Source organism: Podarcis bocagei (assembly GCF_964188305.1).
Source record: "Podarcis bocagei genome assembly, chromosome: 3".
NCBI lineage: Eukaryota > Metazoa > Chordata > Lepidosauria > Squamata > Lacertidae > Podarcis > Podarcis bocagei.
In genome coordinates, this window is record NC_138127.1 from 55194978 (window position 1) to 55212069 (window position 17092).

At 40.4% G+C, this 17092-nt stretch overlaps 2 long non-coding RNA genes across 2 annotated transcripts; one reads left to right on the forward strand and one right to left on the reverse strand.

Annotated features, from left to right (window-relative positions):
- Positions 1–745: 745 nt before the first annotated feature.
- LOC308583475 lies at positions 746–3518 on the reverse strand. Its single transcript, XR_014006242.1, has 2 exons — positions 3230–3518; positions 746–1197 (listed from the first exon to the last, which is right to left on the reverse strand). It is a non-coding gene; the product is annotated as an uncharacterized lncRNA (long non-coding RNA).
- A 2318-nt stretch (positions 3519–5836) lies between these two features.
- LOC308583473 lies at positions 5837–16761 on the forward strand. The gene is made up of 6 exons (XR_014006240.1): positions 5837–7648; positions 8011–8149; positions 11333–11399; positions 12188–13196; positions 14619–14723; positions 16428–16761. It is a non-coding gene; the product is annotated as an uncharacterized lncRNA (long non-coding RNA).
- The last annotated feature ends 331 nt before the right edge of the window (positions 16762–17092 follow it).

The following is a 17092-nucleotide window of genomic DNA, read 5'->3' on the forward strand; positions in this document are numbered from 1 at the left end:
TATTATTATTATTATTATTATTATTATTATTTTCTACCCACATCAGGATCTGTTAAATTTATCCAAGGATGCACAATAGTTTTTGGAAAACTTCCATTGACAATGTCATGTGGGCATCACATTTTGAAGGTCATCCATTGCCCAGTGGGCTTAGAGAGTCAAAAATATCTAGTTTTCTGCTGAGCACCATGATTTCCTGTCAGCTTTCTACATCTCTGTACCCCCCCCCCCAATATGCATCTAAGAATATATGTGGATATGAGTGACACTCTGTGGAAAGAATCAGACACTAAGGACATAAAATACAAAGAAAAATAGCTGTGCCTAGCATTCAGGTAGCACACTAAAGTCATGTTCATTTGATCAGGACACAGGAGCACCTGTCATTCTCTAGAATGTGCCACTTTTTGGAGGCCATTTTATTACTGTACATAGGTAGGCTATGGAGTTGGATGGTGGTATTCTTTATAACAGGGGTAGCTAATGTGGTGCCTTCTAGACGTTGTTGGACTCAAGCCTCATCGTCCTTGACCATTGGCCACAGTGGCTGGGGCTGATGGGATTTGTAGTTCAACTACATCTGGAGGTCACTCCATTGACTTTCTGCTTGATGCTATATCTGTATAAACAAATTATCTTGATGTCCCTAGTTTGTGTAAACGTGACTTGGGATGGGGAAGGGAAGGAGTAGGAAGGGAAGAAGGCTTGAATCTGTTCCTGTTGAAAATAGAACAGCAACCCAAGAAACAATTGCAGTCATGATAATAACTGCTTACATGCTTTATTAACAATTAGGCAGTATACAGTTCTGTTAATCCATGCTTAGTCATTTTATAGTGTTTTAACTATGCATCAAGCAATATGGTGAGGCAGTTTAGAGAACGACATATGAAGTGCAATATCTGAAATCCAGATTTAGACATTCATTAAACACCTCCATAAAATCTGTGGTAATTCAGTTTAGCTTGGTCAGAGTGGAACTTGGGGTGATGACATGTCATTTTCAATAAATGAACATTTTTCAGTGAGTCCATTAAAAGAGAGAGAGAGAGGCAGATTCTCCAGCAAACATGCTAGCTTTTTCCAGGACTGCAATTTGTTTGCCATTTTGTGCAAATATTATAATAGAATCATTTCACCCTTGGTGAACAGGTAAAGACATGCTTATCTGTTTTTAAATCTGGATAGAGGAGTCTTCTGCAAAGAAAAAAAAGGACATTATTATCCCTTTGATCTTTGTCACTTACAGCATTAAATGAAAACCATTTTAAACAGTGGCATTATATTAAATGAATCTAAGTGCTCATGTAGGGCTCAGACTATTGTAAGAGCATGGAGATAAAATCATCCAGGTTGGCTATAAGCCACCCAGTTCCAGCACCTAGTCCCTGCTTTTTGGTAACATGTCCCAACAGTGGCTTCATCAGGGTCATCTCTAGATTATAACCCCTCTTCTGCCTGGCAAAAAAGTCATCAGCGGGTCCCCTTAGCTTACTTTCTAATCACCTCCTAGCCTCTTTGCCTTGAAAATCACCACTCAACTGAGAGGTGTGCTATTTGACCTGAGAGGTCAAATAGAGAGAGTGAAGGCTTTTAACCTCTCAGAGTGTTTGCTATAGTTGACATTCATTTCCCTGCCATGAATGGACCACTGCTTCTGCTATAATGGACCACTGCTTCTACTATAAAATTGTTTTCTCCCAGAATAAATACTGAAAGTGCACACAACACTGCATCTGCTGGCCATGTATTGGTGACTGCCCATCAGCTGTTTGAGCAGGCAAGCCGAAGCACGCTGTGCTGCAGCTGCAGTTAAAGGCTGCATCCAGGTTCCTCAGCAAGGGTTACTATGAAGGCTCTGAGAAGCAACAACAGCATCTAGCCTCTCTCATGGCAACAGCAAATGTGGCTTTTTCAGGATCTTTGTCTTCATTTTTACCTACCGTGTAGCTTAATAGTAGAACCCATGTTGTTTTGCACACACAGAAACTCCCAAGTTCACTTCCTAGCATCTCCAGGTTTGGGGGGGTCAGTTTGGGTGTATGAAGGTGATGTGAAAGTTATCTGCCTGAGACCCACTACCAGTCACAGTAGATGACACTAGCAGCCGCTTACACATTCCTGCCAGGTGCCCAAGCCAATGCATGCTTACTCAAAAGCAAGTTCTCCTGTGTGAATAGGACATTATGTGAGGTCACCCAGACCCCTTGGACTGGCGTATTTCTACCCTGTGTTGCTATTGTGCCTATAGAAAGAGTTGTGGGTCCTGCAGTCACCTCACTGACCCTTTCACCAGCTAGTTCTTATTCTTCTCTTTCGTTTCTCATTCTCTTCAACAACAGTCTCCAAAATGTGGAGCTTTCCCTCTCTGCTCCATCCTCTGAGACATAAAGGCCCCTTCCACGTCCTCTTCTCTGACAGGTGAGTTTCATGGCACAATAAAGGCCCTCGCCAATCAAAGCATCCAGAATTAAGAGGGGAAGCAGGATTCTCATTCAGAGTTATGGGACGATTACAACCTCCCACATTACTCCTGGTTCATTTGCAATCAGCTTTTTCATTATCTTTCAGCTACACCGGTCCAGAATTATGTTAATTGCCTATTAACTACAGTTGGGTGATTCATTTATTCTTTTAATTTAGAGTATCGATAATGGATCTAACCTCTATTTTGCTTTTAAAACTTTTTGATACAGTCTGTGCTGTCAGTGCAGCGACAGTGAAAACACAATGTCAATACCGTCACTACTCCTCAAGATCATGCAATCTCTCTAGGCAGCATCGCATCCTATATCTTTGGCGTCTCCTTGGACAGCTTTAAGTGGCACTTCGGCAAATTGTAGGAAAAAGTCACCCTACTCCCCCCTTTGCTGTTCCTTTATGTTTAAAAATAGGTTTCAGCTGGAGTGTTTTCAGAAATCTTTCTGACTTTTCTTTCAGCCTGTAGCATTCTTATACTTTTCAATATAGAGTGGCTTGGATGGCTCAGACATGGGAACTACAGTCCTTCCCAGAGATGTTTACATAGCTTTTGGAAGCAAATGGGATTTAGAAAAAAGTAACTGTGCTTGGATTATGAGCTCTTCTGTGCCTTTGAAGAAAGGGAAACTGTGCATTCAAAAGGGGGAAAGGCTGTAGCTCAATGGCAGAGCAGCTGATCTGCGTACCAGAAGATCCCAAGATCAATCATCAGGATCTCCAGTTAGGGCTAGGAAGGTCTCCTGCCTACCTTTGGAGAGCTGCTGCCAGCCAATGTAGTACAGAACTAGACGACTTGCTAGACAACCTCCTATTTTCCTATGGAAAGATTCCATGGAATGATACGTCATTATGACTTGTAAGGGGGGGAAACTGCAATGGGATAGTAGTGTGAAACTCATAGGTAGCATTCTGCTTGATTTTTCAAGCCCCAAGCAGCAGCTGGCAATTGGAACTCCATTTGTTGGTTGCTTTTGCTCTGCTGTCTAGTGTCATTATTTAGTATAGTCACTAAGTGCAATGGGGCTTTATTGTATTTGGGTGAGTCAGGAGTTTCTTGTTACCGTTCTATTGGGGACAAATGACAAAGATCCTATTTACCTTCCTGACTCACAGTATTTGGGTGAGTCAGGAGTTTCTTGCTACAGGTCTCTTGGGGACAGATGACAAAGATCCTATTTACCTTCCTGACTCATAGCCTTCCAAAACATTGTCAGTTGCTCACTCCAGTTAAAGACTCCAGTTATTTGTAGAGTATTATGGGATATATATATAAACAGTTGTTCTTGTGCCACTTTGATTTGGCACAGAAATCAGACTAAAGATGGTTTGGTGAAAGATTTAGATTATTGTGAGCATACAAATGATTTGGCACTAAATGATATGAGAATACAGAAATCACAAGAATGCATAATGCTCATTTCTGTGGAATAATTCATGAATAGATTCATGAGAAGGTTGGCAGGTTGCAAAATGGCAACCATAATATTTCAGATCAGGGTTTGTTTACAGAACTGCACTATTCAGGCCTAATTACAACCACAGACACTTTTTTAAATTATTTAAATTGTATTTATACTTTCCACCAAACCATCTGTCAGTATTGTAGCCCTTCTATTAATCAGAAACATTGGAAGTGGTGATGACGTGCACCTCCACCCTCAACTGGTGTCACCTCCATGGAGAGACTTTGTAAATGCCCAAATAAGGCTTTGGAACTTTGCCTCCAGTTATTCAAATAGTCCAGGGATATTTCCAGTGTGGTATATGAACATAGGAGCCAACTCCTAGGGGCTGAGGGGTCTTCAGCTCCCCCATAAGATAGCTGAGCCCCCACCCAAGTTGATGGGCATTGCCATTCAAATGGTGTGTGTGTACTGCTTCATGTGATCTGTTATGTGGGGCGGGGCTTACCTCCCCCTCCCCCAATACTTTTTCTTCAGGTTGGCACCCCTGTATGTGAACAAATTCTGGAAGCCATTAAGATATAAATAATTATGCTGGTGGTAGTTAGCATGACAATATGCTGGTGTTGCCAGGATCTCATTCTAATATTGCCTTTTAAAATTGTGCTGAGAGTTTTCTGAAGTATCTGTGGTGAATGCAAACCAGTTGGCATCATTTACCATTGTTCGGCAATCTTATATACTGTATTTTTTTGCACCATAACACTCACTTTTTTCCTCCTAAAAAGTAAGGGGAAATGTCTGTGCGTGTTATGGAGGGAATGCCTACGGGTGGCATGCCTACGGATTTTCCTCCTCTAAAAACTACGTGTGTGTTATGGTCAGGTGCGTGTTATAGAGCGAAAAATACGGTATTTAATTGTGCCCAAGTAAGCCAAGGATAACAGATTAGCATTTTGCCTCCACATTGCATTTGCTTTGTATTGGTAAAAATGGCTATGCAGGGCAGTGAGGAATTGAGACTGCAAATCTAAATGCACTTACCAAGGAGTGAATTCAGTGCCTTGCATCCTGAATGGCCTTTCTGCAAACAATAGGTTGCTTTCTGGTCACAGAAGAGACTCTGGTCCAGTGTAGGCTCTCATTAGCTGAAAGGATGGAGGCAATTTTCACTTGTTCCCCTAAGCTCTCCTCCTGCATTGCCTTCCCCACTGTTCTAGAGGGTTCTTCTTCAACTGCCTAGACCAGATTTTAAAATACTGCTGGGGGTTGTAGGAAGAATGAGTAAAAATCATCTTCCCATTCCCCTTTGGCCAGGGGGAACATCCCATCAGAGGAGTTCCACTGACACAAACTTAGAATCCAAGCCTAGTGGATTTACTTCTGTACAAGAAACTAGGGCCCTGCGGGACTTGACATCTTTCCGCAGGGCCTGCAAGATGGAGCTGTTCTGCCAGGCCTTTGGTCGGGGTTCAGTCTGACTCCCTCTCCCCTTTCATAAGAACTTGCATGAAAGTGGCCTCCCAATTTTTCTCACAGGCCCATATAAGTTCAGCACAAACAATTGGGCCTGGTGAGCATTTAAGGTCCCCAACCCTAATCTGCGGGTTGCCATCTGATTGGATTCTATTCTGATCCTGATTTGATTTGAGGATGTATTTTAATTCATTGTCTGATTTTATGTTAATGTGTTATACATTTGAGGTTAGCCGCTCTGAGCCCGGCTTCGGCTGGGGAGGGAGGGATATAAATTATTATTATTATTATTATTATTATTATTATTATTATTATTATTATTATTATTATTATTATTACTTCCAAGTATAGTTCCTAAAAATTGCACTATACATCATATGCCAATTCCGTGTAAAAATTCTGCATGAATGTAACATAGCAATCAGATCATACATTGTGGAAAACTGATGAAGTATCTTATTAGGTGATGTGCGACTGAGTAATGTATTGGGTTTGTTTTTAAAATTTATATTTATTTGTTTTATTTTAAATTCTTTAAGATAATATTTTAGTTTCCTGTTAATTATGTTGCTTTGAATGTATTCTTTGTATCTGACTTTCTGTAGTGTTTTATTCTGGATGGTTTTAGTTGATGTTTTAACTTGTTGCAAACCGCTTTGAGGTTTTTTCTTAAAAATGTAAAGTGGTATAAAAATGAAATGAATAATGATGATGGTGCTAATGATGATGTGGGGATTTTTTCTTTTAGTATCATTTCATTCTATATAATGATGGAGGCCCTCTAGGCTCTCCCCATTTGGCCCATGAGTTTGCAAAGCCCTGTGTGTTGAGCTTTGCAAGCGCCAGTGATCAGCTGATCACTAAGGCTTGCCAGGAGCCTGTGCTTTTGCCCACAGGACTTTGTTTCATACCATGCAGGCATATATGGGTCACCTGATTTCATTGTGACATCAGGTGTCAGAATTGGCCCACAGGGGATGGGGGAGATCAGGATCTGGCCTGTGGCATAACAATCATCAATATCTATTTAATCATTTCTTTAAACATTTCTATTGTGCTTTTCTACACCAGAGTGTACTCAAAGCAGTTTACAATAAAACAACAGATAACAAAACTCAAAATTATAAAAATGAAGCAAACCTATTGACTGACTTTGATGAACTAGAGGCCACCTCTAGCCCATTAAAGCTTATGTCGCAATACATTGGTTGGTCTTTAAGGTGCCACAAAACTCATTGTTGCTGACACGGTGAACACACTTTTCATATTTTCCATGGAACATTTTAAATATTTTAATTAAGATTTATTCCCTTCATTGTGTTTTGTAACTAGCAAAGATAATTAGAGAAAATATGACTCTCTGTCTATTTTCAGAATTATTGTAAGCTGCAGGGACATCTTATTAGACAGTATAGAAGAATACACAGATAAAAGCAGAAGACTGGTGTTTTGGCTTTATAGCATACTTAGGTCACCCTCTGCTGGACAACAAATGAATAGCCATGGTTTTTCTGCAAAATATTTCTCCCCTCCCTTAAACATCTTGGTATAGTTTTAGGGAGTCCCTGGCACTTTCTGAATATCCAGGCATTTATTCTTGGCTTAAGTGCTGATAATGTTGCCTAGATTAAAAATATAGGAACACAGTATTTGAAAATATTTGTGATTGGTTTGCCAAGCAGTGAAACAACATCCACTGTGGCTCCAGTAAGCTCTTTATGGGGGTCAGAGCCTTTAATAAAACAAGGGCATAACAGAACAGTAGCAAAGGAAAAGTAGGATGTATTTGGAAGAGAAAACATAAACTCAAGCATTTTTTTAAAAGAGAGAGAGTTGTGTTCTTGCTCATTAAATATTTGCAAGCTGTCAAGACAGGATTTGACAGCTATATCCAAGAAATGTGATACAAGCATAAATAGCTCAAATCTACATCTCAGAATAGCTGGCTGGACTTCATAACCTCTATGTATAATGCAACTTGAGTTGGCAATATGGAAACACATGGGCAAGATGTCCAGATTTAGGCTTAGAGAATTTTCTTGCTAGCCTACATACCCCTCTGCCAAACCTCTTCTTTCCTGAGAGAAGCAGGTCTGTGACAGGTGTTTATTATAGGTTTTCAAACATGAAATTCCTTGTCTATTTAGCTCCAGGGATTTTTATTTTGCTCTGATTAACCTTCTGGACTTTTTAAAGGCATTATTTTCCAGGGCCAGCCCTACCATTAGGCAGAGTGAGGTGGTAATCTCAGGCAGCTAGTTGTGGATGTCATGAAAAAGCTGCAAATTGTAAGTTATTAAATTTAATATGATTGCGCTTTTCCTCCCAGGCAGAGGCATTTGTTATACGTTCTGCTTCAGGTGCCAAAAATAACTTGGTCAGCCTTGGGTACAATACAGCTGACTGGTGGGGTAGTGATTTGCTCCTCTGCCTCAGATGGCAAAATGTGCCAAGCTGGGCCTGTTTGTTTCTTATTTGTATTTATGAAAGGGAGGGAATGATTGAGATGCACCTTACTGGGCATATCCAAGAAGGAATGAGCTAAAGGGAGATGATAGTATATTTGAGTTGTGTATACTTTGAGACATATAAGGAAATTGATTAAAAAAACTGAATCTCTCTCTCTTTGTACAATTATTTTCCTTTCTAGAGAGAATGACCACTGGAGCTACACACAATGGGCATAACATGCAAATTTAATGCCACCTACCATGACTGACTAACAGCTTTGGCATAGATTAATGTCTCCCATAAAATTCACCCTCTCCAGTTCATGTTTTTTGTATAAGGTAACATGCTTTAGTCACAGTTTGAATGCAAAGAATTGAATCTGGCCCAGGGACACCATACGGTGGTGTAATTCATATATTGAAGCAATTCAAAGAAAGTGCAATTTATGTAATTCTAGTCTCCCTGAAGGAAAAGTTCAGTGGGATTGACTAGAAAATTAAGTTTCAAATAGGCTTCTTGGTCCATCCTATATAGCATATATGCACACTCGCTGCAGAATGATTAAAAGCATTGCAAAGGTTATAATCTTAAATTCAGACACAAATACATCAGCTGGAAGTCAGTTCTGTTGCAATCAGGCAGGCTTAACATCTGAGAAATGAGCCATTTGTATTGAGGCAACTGTATTTCTTCAGGAGCCTATTTATCTCTAGCTAAGTATTTTCAAAAGGAAGAAGACCTCTGGAATTGTTCAAGAGGCATAAATCCAAGATGGTTCATCCTGCTGTCTGCCGTCTTTATTCCTTAGCTCTGTTGCATGCTGTGATTAACAGAAGGAAGCAATAGAGTTGTATATAGCTTTTCTTCTTCCTTAATCCTAAACACTTCCTTGGATTTCAGTGGAACCTTTTCCTGTGTGACTTTAGAATTGGCATCTCAGTTTCATACTTGCTATGAACCCTGTTCAACATGCACCATTGGTGAAAACAGATTTAGACATTATAGAGGAATGTTGTCAGTGAAATTCACAGTAATTTGCACATTCAGCTGGCAGTAGATATTTGAAACATCCCAACTGGAATTTTCACCAGCTATGTGCAGTTTTACAGCCTGTGGAAGTGCCTTGCACAAGTTGGCCTTTTTGTGAGTGGTATTCAACTAAATAATTGTGCTAGTAAGGAATAACACGACTGCAACAAGACTCGCCCCCTCTTCCCCGATTCCCTAGAGAAACAGTCAGTTCTTTTACTTGTTGTTCATGTACCCCCACCACCTCGAAATCTGATCCAGAGGGTTGGGGTAGCTCCAGAAGAGATTTAGAGCATGCGCAGAGGGAGGAGAGGAATAATGTTGCATTGCACAAGGAGAAATCCTTGCACTGACGGAACGATTTGTGTAGCTTTAGTGCTACATTGAATGCAACCCTATATTTTCAATAAGTTGCTGTTGGACAAAAGCAGAAGTTACTGCACTGATGAAAGGTTGTACTTCTTTGTTCATTCATTCTATATTTGCATGCTGCCCAGGGCGACTAATGGACATTCAATCATAAAATAATTACAAATAAAACATATTTAGAACATCCAAAGTCATGAATCTGTGATAGACGGACTATGACTATTTTGACATTAAAACCAAGTTAGCCCAGCAATCCTGAAATAAATAATATTAGGAGAGTTTAGTCTCCTTTTTCCACTGGCTTTTTTTTTTAAAAAAGGTGTGAATTCATATGAGCCTAAATTAAAGACAAGATCCACAGAAAGCCCTGTGCATTATCTCCGATTCCCTAGAGAAACAGTTCTTTTACCTGTTGTTCAGATGTTCTTGCTGCTGTCTTTTCAAAGGCTTCGGGTTCTTTTGAACTTATCAGGCTCTTGGCTAAAAAATGCCAGCGCTCTCTCCCCCCACCCTCCCCACCCGCCTTAATGAACAGCAAAGAGTAGCAAAATAGGAAACTTTGAATTAAAGCCTCTAAAAGCAGGAGAAGTAACTGATAATATCCAGTCCTTTTAGTTTAAGCTCCAAAAAAAGACAGTGGGAAATGTAAGAATTTAGTAGACGGTAATGTTGCTGTGCAGTAGCAGCTGTTTCCTAAAATGAAGGTGGGGGGAAAATCAAATATGTTGATGCAGTAACATTTAAATGTTCCAGCTGTGTAGACTGGGGTCCTGCTGATGAGAATCAGGAGAGCGGTTTCCAACTGCACGGGAAAGATCAACATCCATGGGGCTGGATCATTTAAATGTTACCCCAATGGCACTGAAGCAACTCTCAGAAAATGGGCCTCCAAACCTCTATTACAGAAGCTGCTTCTCTGGAAGGGGACAATAATTTATGGAAATTGACAATATGTGGCTATTTATTTAATCAAGAACTACCAATCAGAAGCTCCATCTGAAGCTGACACAGTTAATTTGCAAATATTAGAGGTCACGGGTATAAGCTTAGAGCAGAATCTTCTCCCCATTCCCTCCTGCCCTGGCTGGCATGCACAGGCAGGGCTTAGGAACTGGTGATTTCTGCAGTGGCCTTACTATCTTAAGCAAGGGTGGCAACCTTTTTCAACCTGAGGGCTGCATTCCTTATGAGAAATCTGCTGGGGCCAGAGGCAAAAGAGGGCAGATCAATGGGTGCGACTTTTACCTTTGTACCATTGGCTATATCCCAGCCACAAAAGGCGTTTACTTACTCCCACCCTCATTTCTCTCCACCTAGGGAAGCAAAAAGCATTACCACAGTTTAAAGGCACATTGCAGCCTGGCAAGAGTATTTGAGGATGGCTGGCCCAGGATGAGGAGTGTGGTCTAGAGAGTTGGGTGGAGGCAGCCTGAGGAAAGGCCCAAGTGCTGGAAAGAAAGGCATGGAGGGCCCACTTCTCCTATTGGCCCAGTAGAATACCAGTTCCATCCTCTAATTATCATTATGTGTACAGGAGCCCCAATGTCTGTATGGAACTCTCCTGCCTACAGATACTTTTCCCTCCAGTGACGGGAACAAATAAATTCTTTACACCCTTTCTGTGCGATCAAATAGGTTAGGATTTACAGGTTTCAGTGTTGCAGTGAAATGGGCACATCATTCAAGTTCTCCCATTAGTAACTGGCAAAGTCAGGAATCTCAAAGAACAGCATAATATATATGGTGATCTGATTATTGGCCTGGCCAAAATAATAAATAAATAAATAAATAAAGGTATTTTCCTGGCTGAATATATTAGAAGAAGCAATGAAGTAACTCAAATGTAGTTAAGTGGTAAGACCTGGGCTGAATTTTCTTCTTCCCCGGTGACATTTTGCTGGAAATGACATGGCTCAATGAAATCAAATCCCTCTGTTTGCCAAGTAGTCTGCCAAATTTCATTCAAGTCCAAACATTCATAGTTCATTTGCATTTTTTTTAAAAAAAGCTCTTTAATCAAGGTAATATTTACTTCATCATTATGCCTGAAATCAAGACAGGATGTTCATCAGGGTATTTGGATCTAAACCTGCTTTCCCCATTGTTTCCACTTTAATCTACAGGAGTCTGCTACAGCTAACAAAACAGATATGAAAGCAGCATCTTTGGACCTTGAAACTAGAAATGATGGTATGGAAATATTAATTGCTCCTGTTGAATAATCACATGTGATCTGAAACACTGGTGTGGGTGAATGGAACCTCTGCTTGTACTTTAAGTCTGTATAGATCCATTTCCCAAGTGGTGGTGGTGGTGATGATGATGATGATTTATTTTGTGATTGACTCTGATCCTAAAATCAATAGGACATCTAAGTAAAGCTTGGGATGCTACAACATTAGAGAACTTCTCTGAAGGTACTTGAGAAGAGGTTGGCTATATCCCTTTCTGAGATGGCTAAGATCTGAAAAGCCCATCTCAAATGAGTCAGACCCACTGGTGTCCATCTAGCTCAGCAAATTCTGCACTGACAGTGACTCTCCAGAATTTCAGATAGGAAATCTCTCCCAGTCCTGCCTGCAGATGCCAGGGATTGAACCTGTGATCTTTTGCATGCAAGCAGATGCTCTACCACTGCCTTTCCCCCAAAGGTGTTTTCTTCCTCTGCCTGTTCTAGAAGGCTTGCAGCAGCTTAGCACCAACACTTAAGAATTATGAACTCATTCCTAGGACTGCCAAGCCAAATGTAGTTAAATGATTACTGGACCCAAGGCAAAAGGGGGTTGGCATCAGGCTGGTGTGGGTGAATTAAGGGATTTCTTGCATTTTTGTAAGCAGCTAGCTATTCTGTGAAGAGATGTTGTTATTAAATATGTGTTTCACTGTAGGTTTCCAATGCAGGGTCTTGAGAACATGCAGATCCTTATGCTTTCCAAGCAATTAATAATAATCTTGAACTCCATTTTATTGTTTATTAGAACCAGCTTATGGCTTGGTCTCAGAACAATTCTGAAAACACAATTCAAAGCTTTGAATGGTTAGTTCACAGTGGACTGAAGCATCACATGTCTGAAGAATGCAGGGTAAGAAGTGCTCAGAGTATAGCTATTCTCTTCCGTAAGGGCTCTACAGACAGATCCAGATCTACCACATAGGAACAAATATTGTTTGAAAACATCAATACTTTACAAAGGAGGCATCTGTCAGCATTAACACTGACTGTAAGACCCTAAAACTTTAGGAGTCACACTATATCAGCAGATAAAACCTTTCTATTACCATACCACTATAGAAGAATACAATTTTGAATTCATACACTATACCGCTATGCCAGGCCCCACTTGAGATCTTCATTCTTCCCGAAAAAAATCTTAGTGTTTCCAGAGCACTTAGCTATTTGTTTGCAAAATAGCATTGTCTCATTCTTTGATTAGTATTATTGTTCTGAAGAAACACATAATATGGGAAACTGTAATTGTTTTCATAGAATGATTCACTTCTCTGTGCAGAAATTATGTTGTGTCCTATTGGTAACTGTGTGCATCACATCCTTCAAACACCAGAAGGATATTGTCTCTGTAGTAACTGCATGATTGTTGTTAATTGCTGTTTTCCTGCAGTTACAACTATAGCAATTGCAATTGCTTAACGTGCAAAAGCATTACTGGGGAAGAATGCAGTTTACATTTATCTTCATTAATAGAATCCAGTATTTGGAAATGAGGAGCAACCATCATGCTGTGTTCATTTGTTCCTTTGGGGCGTATGAACATCTGCTTACTATGCTGTCCTATAGAGACAATTATTCCACCATCACAATTTCCATGATGTTATGTGGCAGAAAAATGCAGCACGTAAGATGTTTGAAGTTATTTAATCTTTCCATTCTTCGAGGAAGAAGTCTGGTACCCAGAATTCAGCTATGACTTCAGAAGGAACAGTTGTCTCTGTGTGCCTAATTGGCTACTTTTAACATGCTTCTGAAAGGTATGAGTAGGATAACATACAGTACCTAAAGATAACAGCAGAGAATATCAGGGGTCTCAAAGTTCACTTAAATAAAGGTAGTCAGAACTGTTAAATGCCAAGTTTCAATTAAATGTATAAAATCACTGTGTTTGAAAACTGGGGGAACATGTCCCCACCTACTTCCATATTTTTCTCCTTTTGTATCATTCACTTTTCTCTGAATGATGTAAAACTGCTACAATCCCGCTGCACTCGCACTGGATGGGGAACCTCAGTTCAGGTGAGCATAGACTAGCATCTAGTGCAACCTTTGCCAACCTGGTATCCACCAGAAATTTTGGACTGCAATTTCCATTATGGGAAACATCTGGAGGGCACCAGACAGACAAAGGCTGATCAAGTTAATCCCTATAAAATATATAACAATCAGCTCAAAAGGTCAATAGGAGAATTAAGTAAGTGTGTTTTTCTCTGCTTCTTAAGCATGATCCACCCAACTGTAAGCTTTCTTAAGGGTTCAAGCATATGCATAGTTAACTAGGAATAAATCCCATTTAATATAGTTTGTGTCCTGAACCTCAGCATACCCGGAGGTCAGTCCTGATGGTGCACATAGTCCCAAGGGTAACATTACAGAGTGGTCAGATGGTCCAAATGGTCAAATACCAGTCTAGGTCCAATACAACGAGCAAGGTCTGAAGTCAATCCATAAGGTCAGGTCCCAGCCTCTGCAGAAGATCCAGGGGGGATTGAAGCACCTGGGATCAGTCCCAAAGTCGCAATCTAGGGGCATTCCCAAAGCACCCAAGCTGTGGTCCATCAACAGAGAAAGTTGAACAAACAGCGTCTCTGCCTTGCTTCCCTTCTATCCTTCCCAGTCTTGATTGATGCACCTGAGCTTACTGCAACTGAGCAGCTGTGTCTCTCCACTTGACAAAAGCATGTGATCCTCACCTGCCCTGAGTTTAATCCAGCTGAGTGAACACAACCTCCTTTCAGATTTAATAAGTCCCATGATCTCCACCTGGTCCACTAGTGAGCTGGGCTGTCTTCCCTTGCCTGCCTCAGTCTCCTGGAGTGCACTTCCCATAGTTCCCAATGCCTTAGAAGCCTGCCCTTTCCACAGATATGGGGGGCATCTCTGGTTCTGGTGATGTGTCCCCTTCCCCTGGCTCCCGTGAACTATCAGCTGTCCCTTCAACGTCCTCCGATGTTCCGTAAGTACCCCCTAAGTCCCCAACTTCCCCTTCCCCATGTACAGCTTGTCCCGGTGTGTACCAGTTGTGGCTACACCCCTAGCCGGCATCCTCCGCCCCTTCCTTGGTGTCCTGCCAGGAACATACAAGAGTGTGCTAACTTCAATGCCTCTTAAAAGTGCTTAAACCTGGATGTGTCCTGCCCAGTAAGTGAGAGTTCTGCACCTGCTTAACTCTCCCACAGAAATCCATGGGACTTAGAAGTATTTAGCTGTGACTGGATTGCACCCCAAACTCTTAATTGCATCTAGAGTCCATGGATGAGTAGACATAGTATTAACACTAGGATGTAAGTATATTATATAGTTTTCTGCTTTAATATTGTAAACCTGCTCAAACACCTCATGTCATTTTAAACATGGGGAAGAATAACTGAAGCACATGCAAATCTTACTAAGTGCTTCAGAAAGGCCAATATTAACTGTTCTTAATGATATTCTTAAAACCTTGCTGTCTCACTGCAGATATCTCATACATAACCTTATGAAAACAAGCCAGTCGGACTTAGTCATAGTTGATAATTAATGTGCAATGGTATCCAGCCAGGATTAATTTCGTGCTAGAATAAAACATATGGAATAATGCTTAAGCTTACATCAAAGTCAAATACTGAATACATCAGGATACATTATCTCTTCGCTTTCTGGAGTATATTATGTTCTATTAAGATCTGATGTGTGCTGAATTTATGCCCACGCTTCCCTGAGAATTTGTGGCGGCTCACAAATGTGTTCCCCAGCGCCTTTCTCTGTAGCATCTTTACAATTCTGCTTCTCGTTCTTCACATGAAGATTAAAACACTCATTATCTGTCTGAAGAATCAGACCAGGAGTAGATGTTAAATAATAGTTTTAAAATCCTTATAAGAAGACACCTAGAATATTACCTACTGGAGAAGCCTTCAAAGCAGCGAGTTTAAAAATCCAAATTATTATTCCATGCTGATTTGGACAACAAAGAATTTACTGGGATTTTAATTCAGCTGTATGTGTGCGCTTTTTGAAGCTGTTGCTTGAAGTGAATACAACCATAACCATTATAAAATATTCAAAGCCCTCATACATATCAAATAGATGGAGGTACAGTTACAGCCTATTTGTTGTGAGCAGTACCAAACTACAGCAAAGCATGCTGACCAAACTCTACCTGTTAGAAATCCTGTTCCAGCTGGATTTTTCTGATGAGCATTTCTCAAATGACCTTGGTGGGAAATGGAGGTGGAGGGGTTGCACCCTTAAGAGTTAAAAACGGTGTATAAAGCTGCATAAAAACACTATGTTGGAACCATAGTGACAAAGAAAGAAGTGACCAGGGACACAAAGAGACATATTATATGCCAGCAGCCAGATTAGCAGTGAGGGAAATAGAATGGAATTTCTAGGGAATTGGAAGGAATAGCTACCATTGCTGGTTTGAGAAGTTCTACCAGAACTTTGGTAACTTCCACCCCAACATCAAGTTGAGCCTAGACTAGTCCATGTAGAAGGTGTATGTTCTTGTCACTACAATTACATAATGGACATAGAATCATAGAACATATTGACACAATCTTATATTGGAAACCTAATGACCCCTACATATATCTATATGCTTCCAGCTTCCACCTAGGACTCACCACAAAATCTATTGTCTACAGCTAAGCCCTGCTATACAACCCCATCTACTTTAGTTTTGCATGTAGTTTTGGACTACAACTTTCAACAGCTCTAGAGCAAGGCCAGTGGCCAGGGCTGATGGGAGTTGTAGTTCACAACATCTAGAGTGCATAACATTGCTTACACTTGCATTAGACAAGTTTCTACTCACAGTTTAAGGTTTTACACCAGACTTTCCTAAGTCTACAGAACCCACCCACACAATGAAGTGATAAAGCAGAGTTATGAGTTCAGATTGAAACCCGTGAATAATTTAGTAATGACAGACCCAGAAATGTCTGGGTAGTATCTTGTTGCCAAATACATCATCAAGGATTTACAATACTTCTCTCTTTCAGACTGTGGGTGGTAGGCCTTTTATTGCTTCCAGACACACCCCATCTAAAACAGCTACCATTCCTCAATAACAGAGACATGTGTACAAGGACCAGACTTTGCAACAAACCCAGATGCCAACCCTTCCATTGTGTCAGATTATTGGTCCATCTAGAACAGTCCATCTAGAACACTGATTGGCAGCCACTGTCCAGGATTTTTGATTTGAGTATAAATAAAGACAATATTTCCCTTTCTAACTACAGAAGTTAACTCAGCAGCGCCAAGTTGATTTATCACTCGTAACTGTTATTGTAAAGAGTCACTGTAGTTATTTTACATAAATTCTAGGTCTCATTCAATTGTCAGTATTTGTACATTTTGCAGGTTATTTCCCTCTGACCTTACTGTTTACAAACTCCTATGAAACATTGTATATCTTATGAACTGGACTCTAGTCAATGAAAATGTGTGCCATAATAAGATCTGTTAGTATTTAAGGACCAACATAACTTTTCATTGTTTTTGCTGCAACAAACTTAACATAGCTATTGCTCTGAAAATTCTTACAAAAATGATTCCTTTGAGAGTTCACAAGCAATCAAGAAGTAAATGTGATGCATTAACTGAATGCATGGACAAGGTCACGCCAATTTTCTCTTTAGTTGTAACAAGTTAAAACCAAATT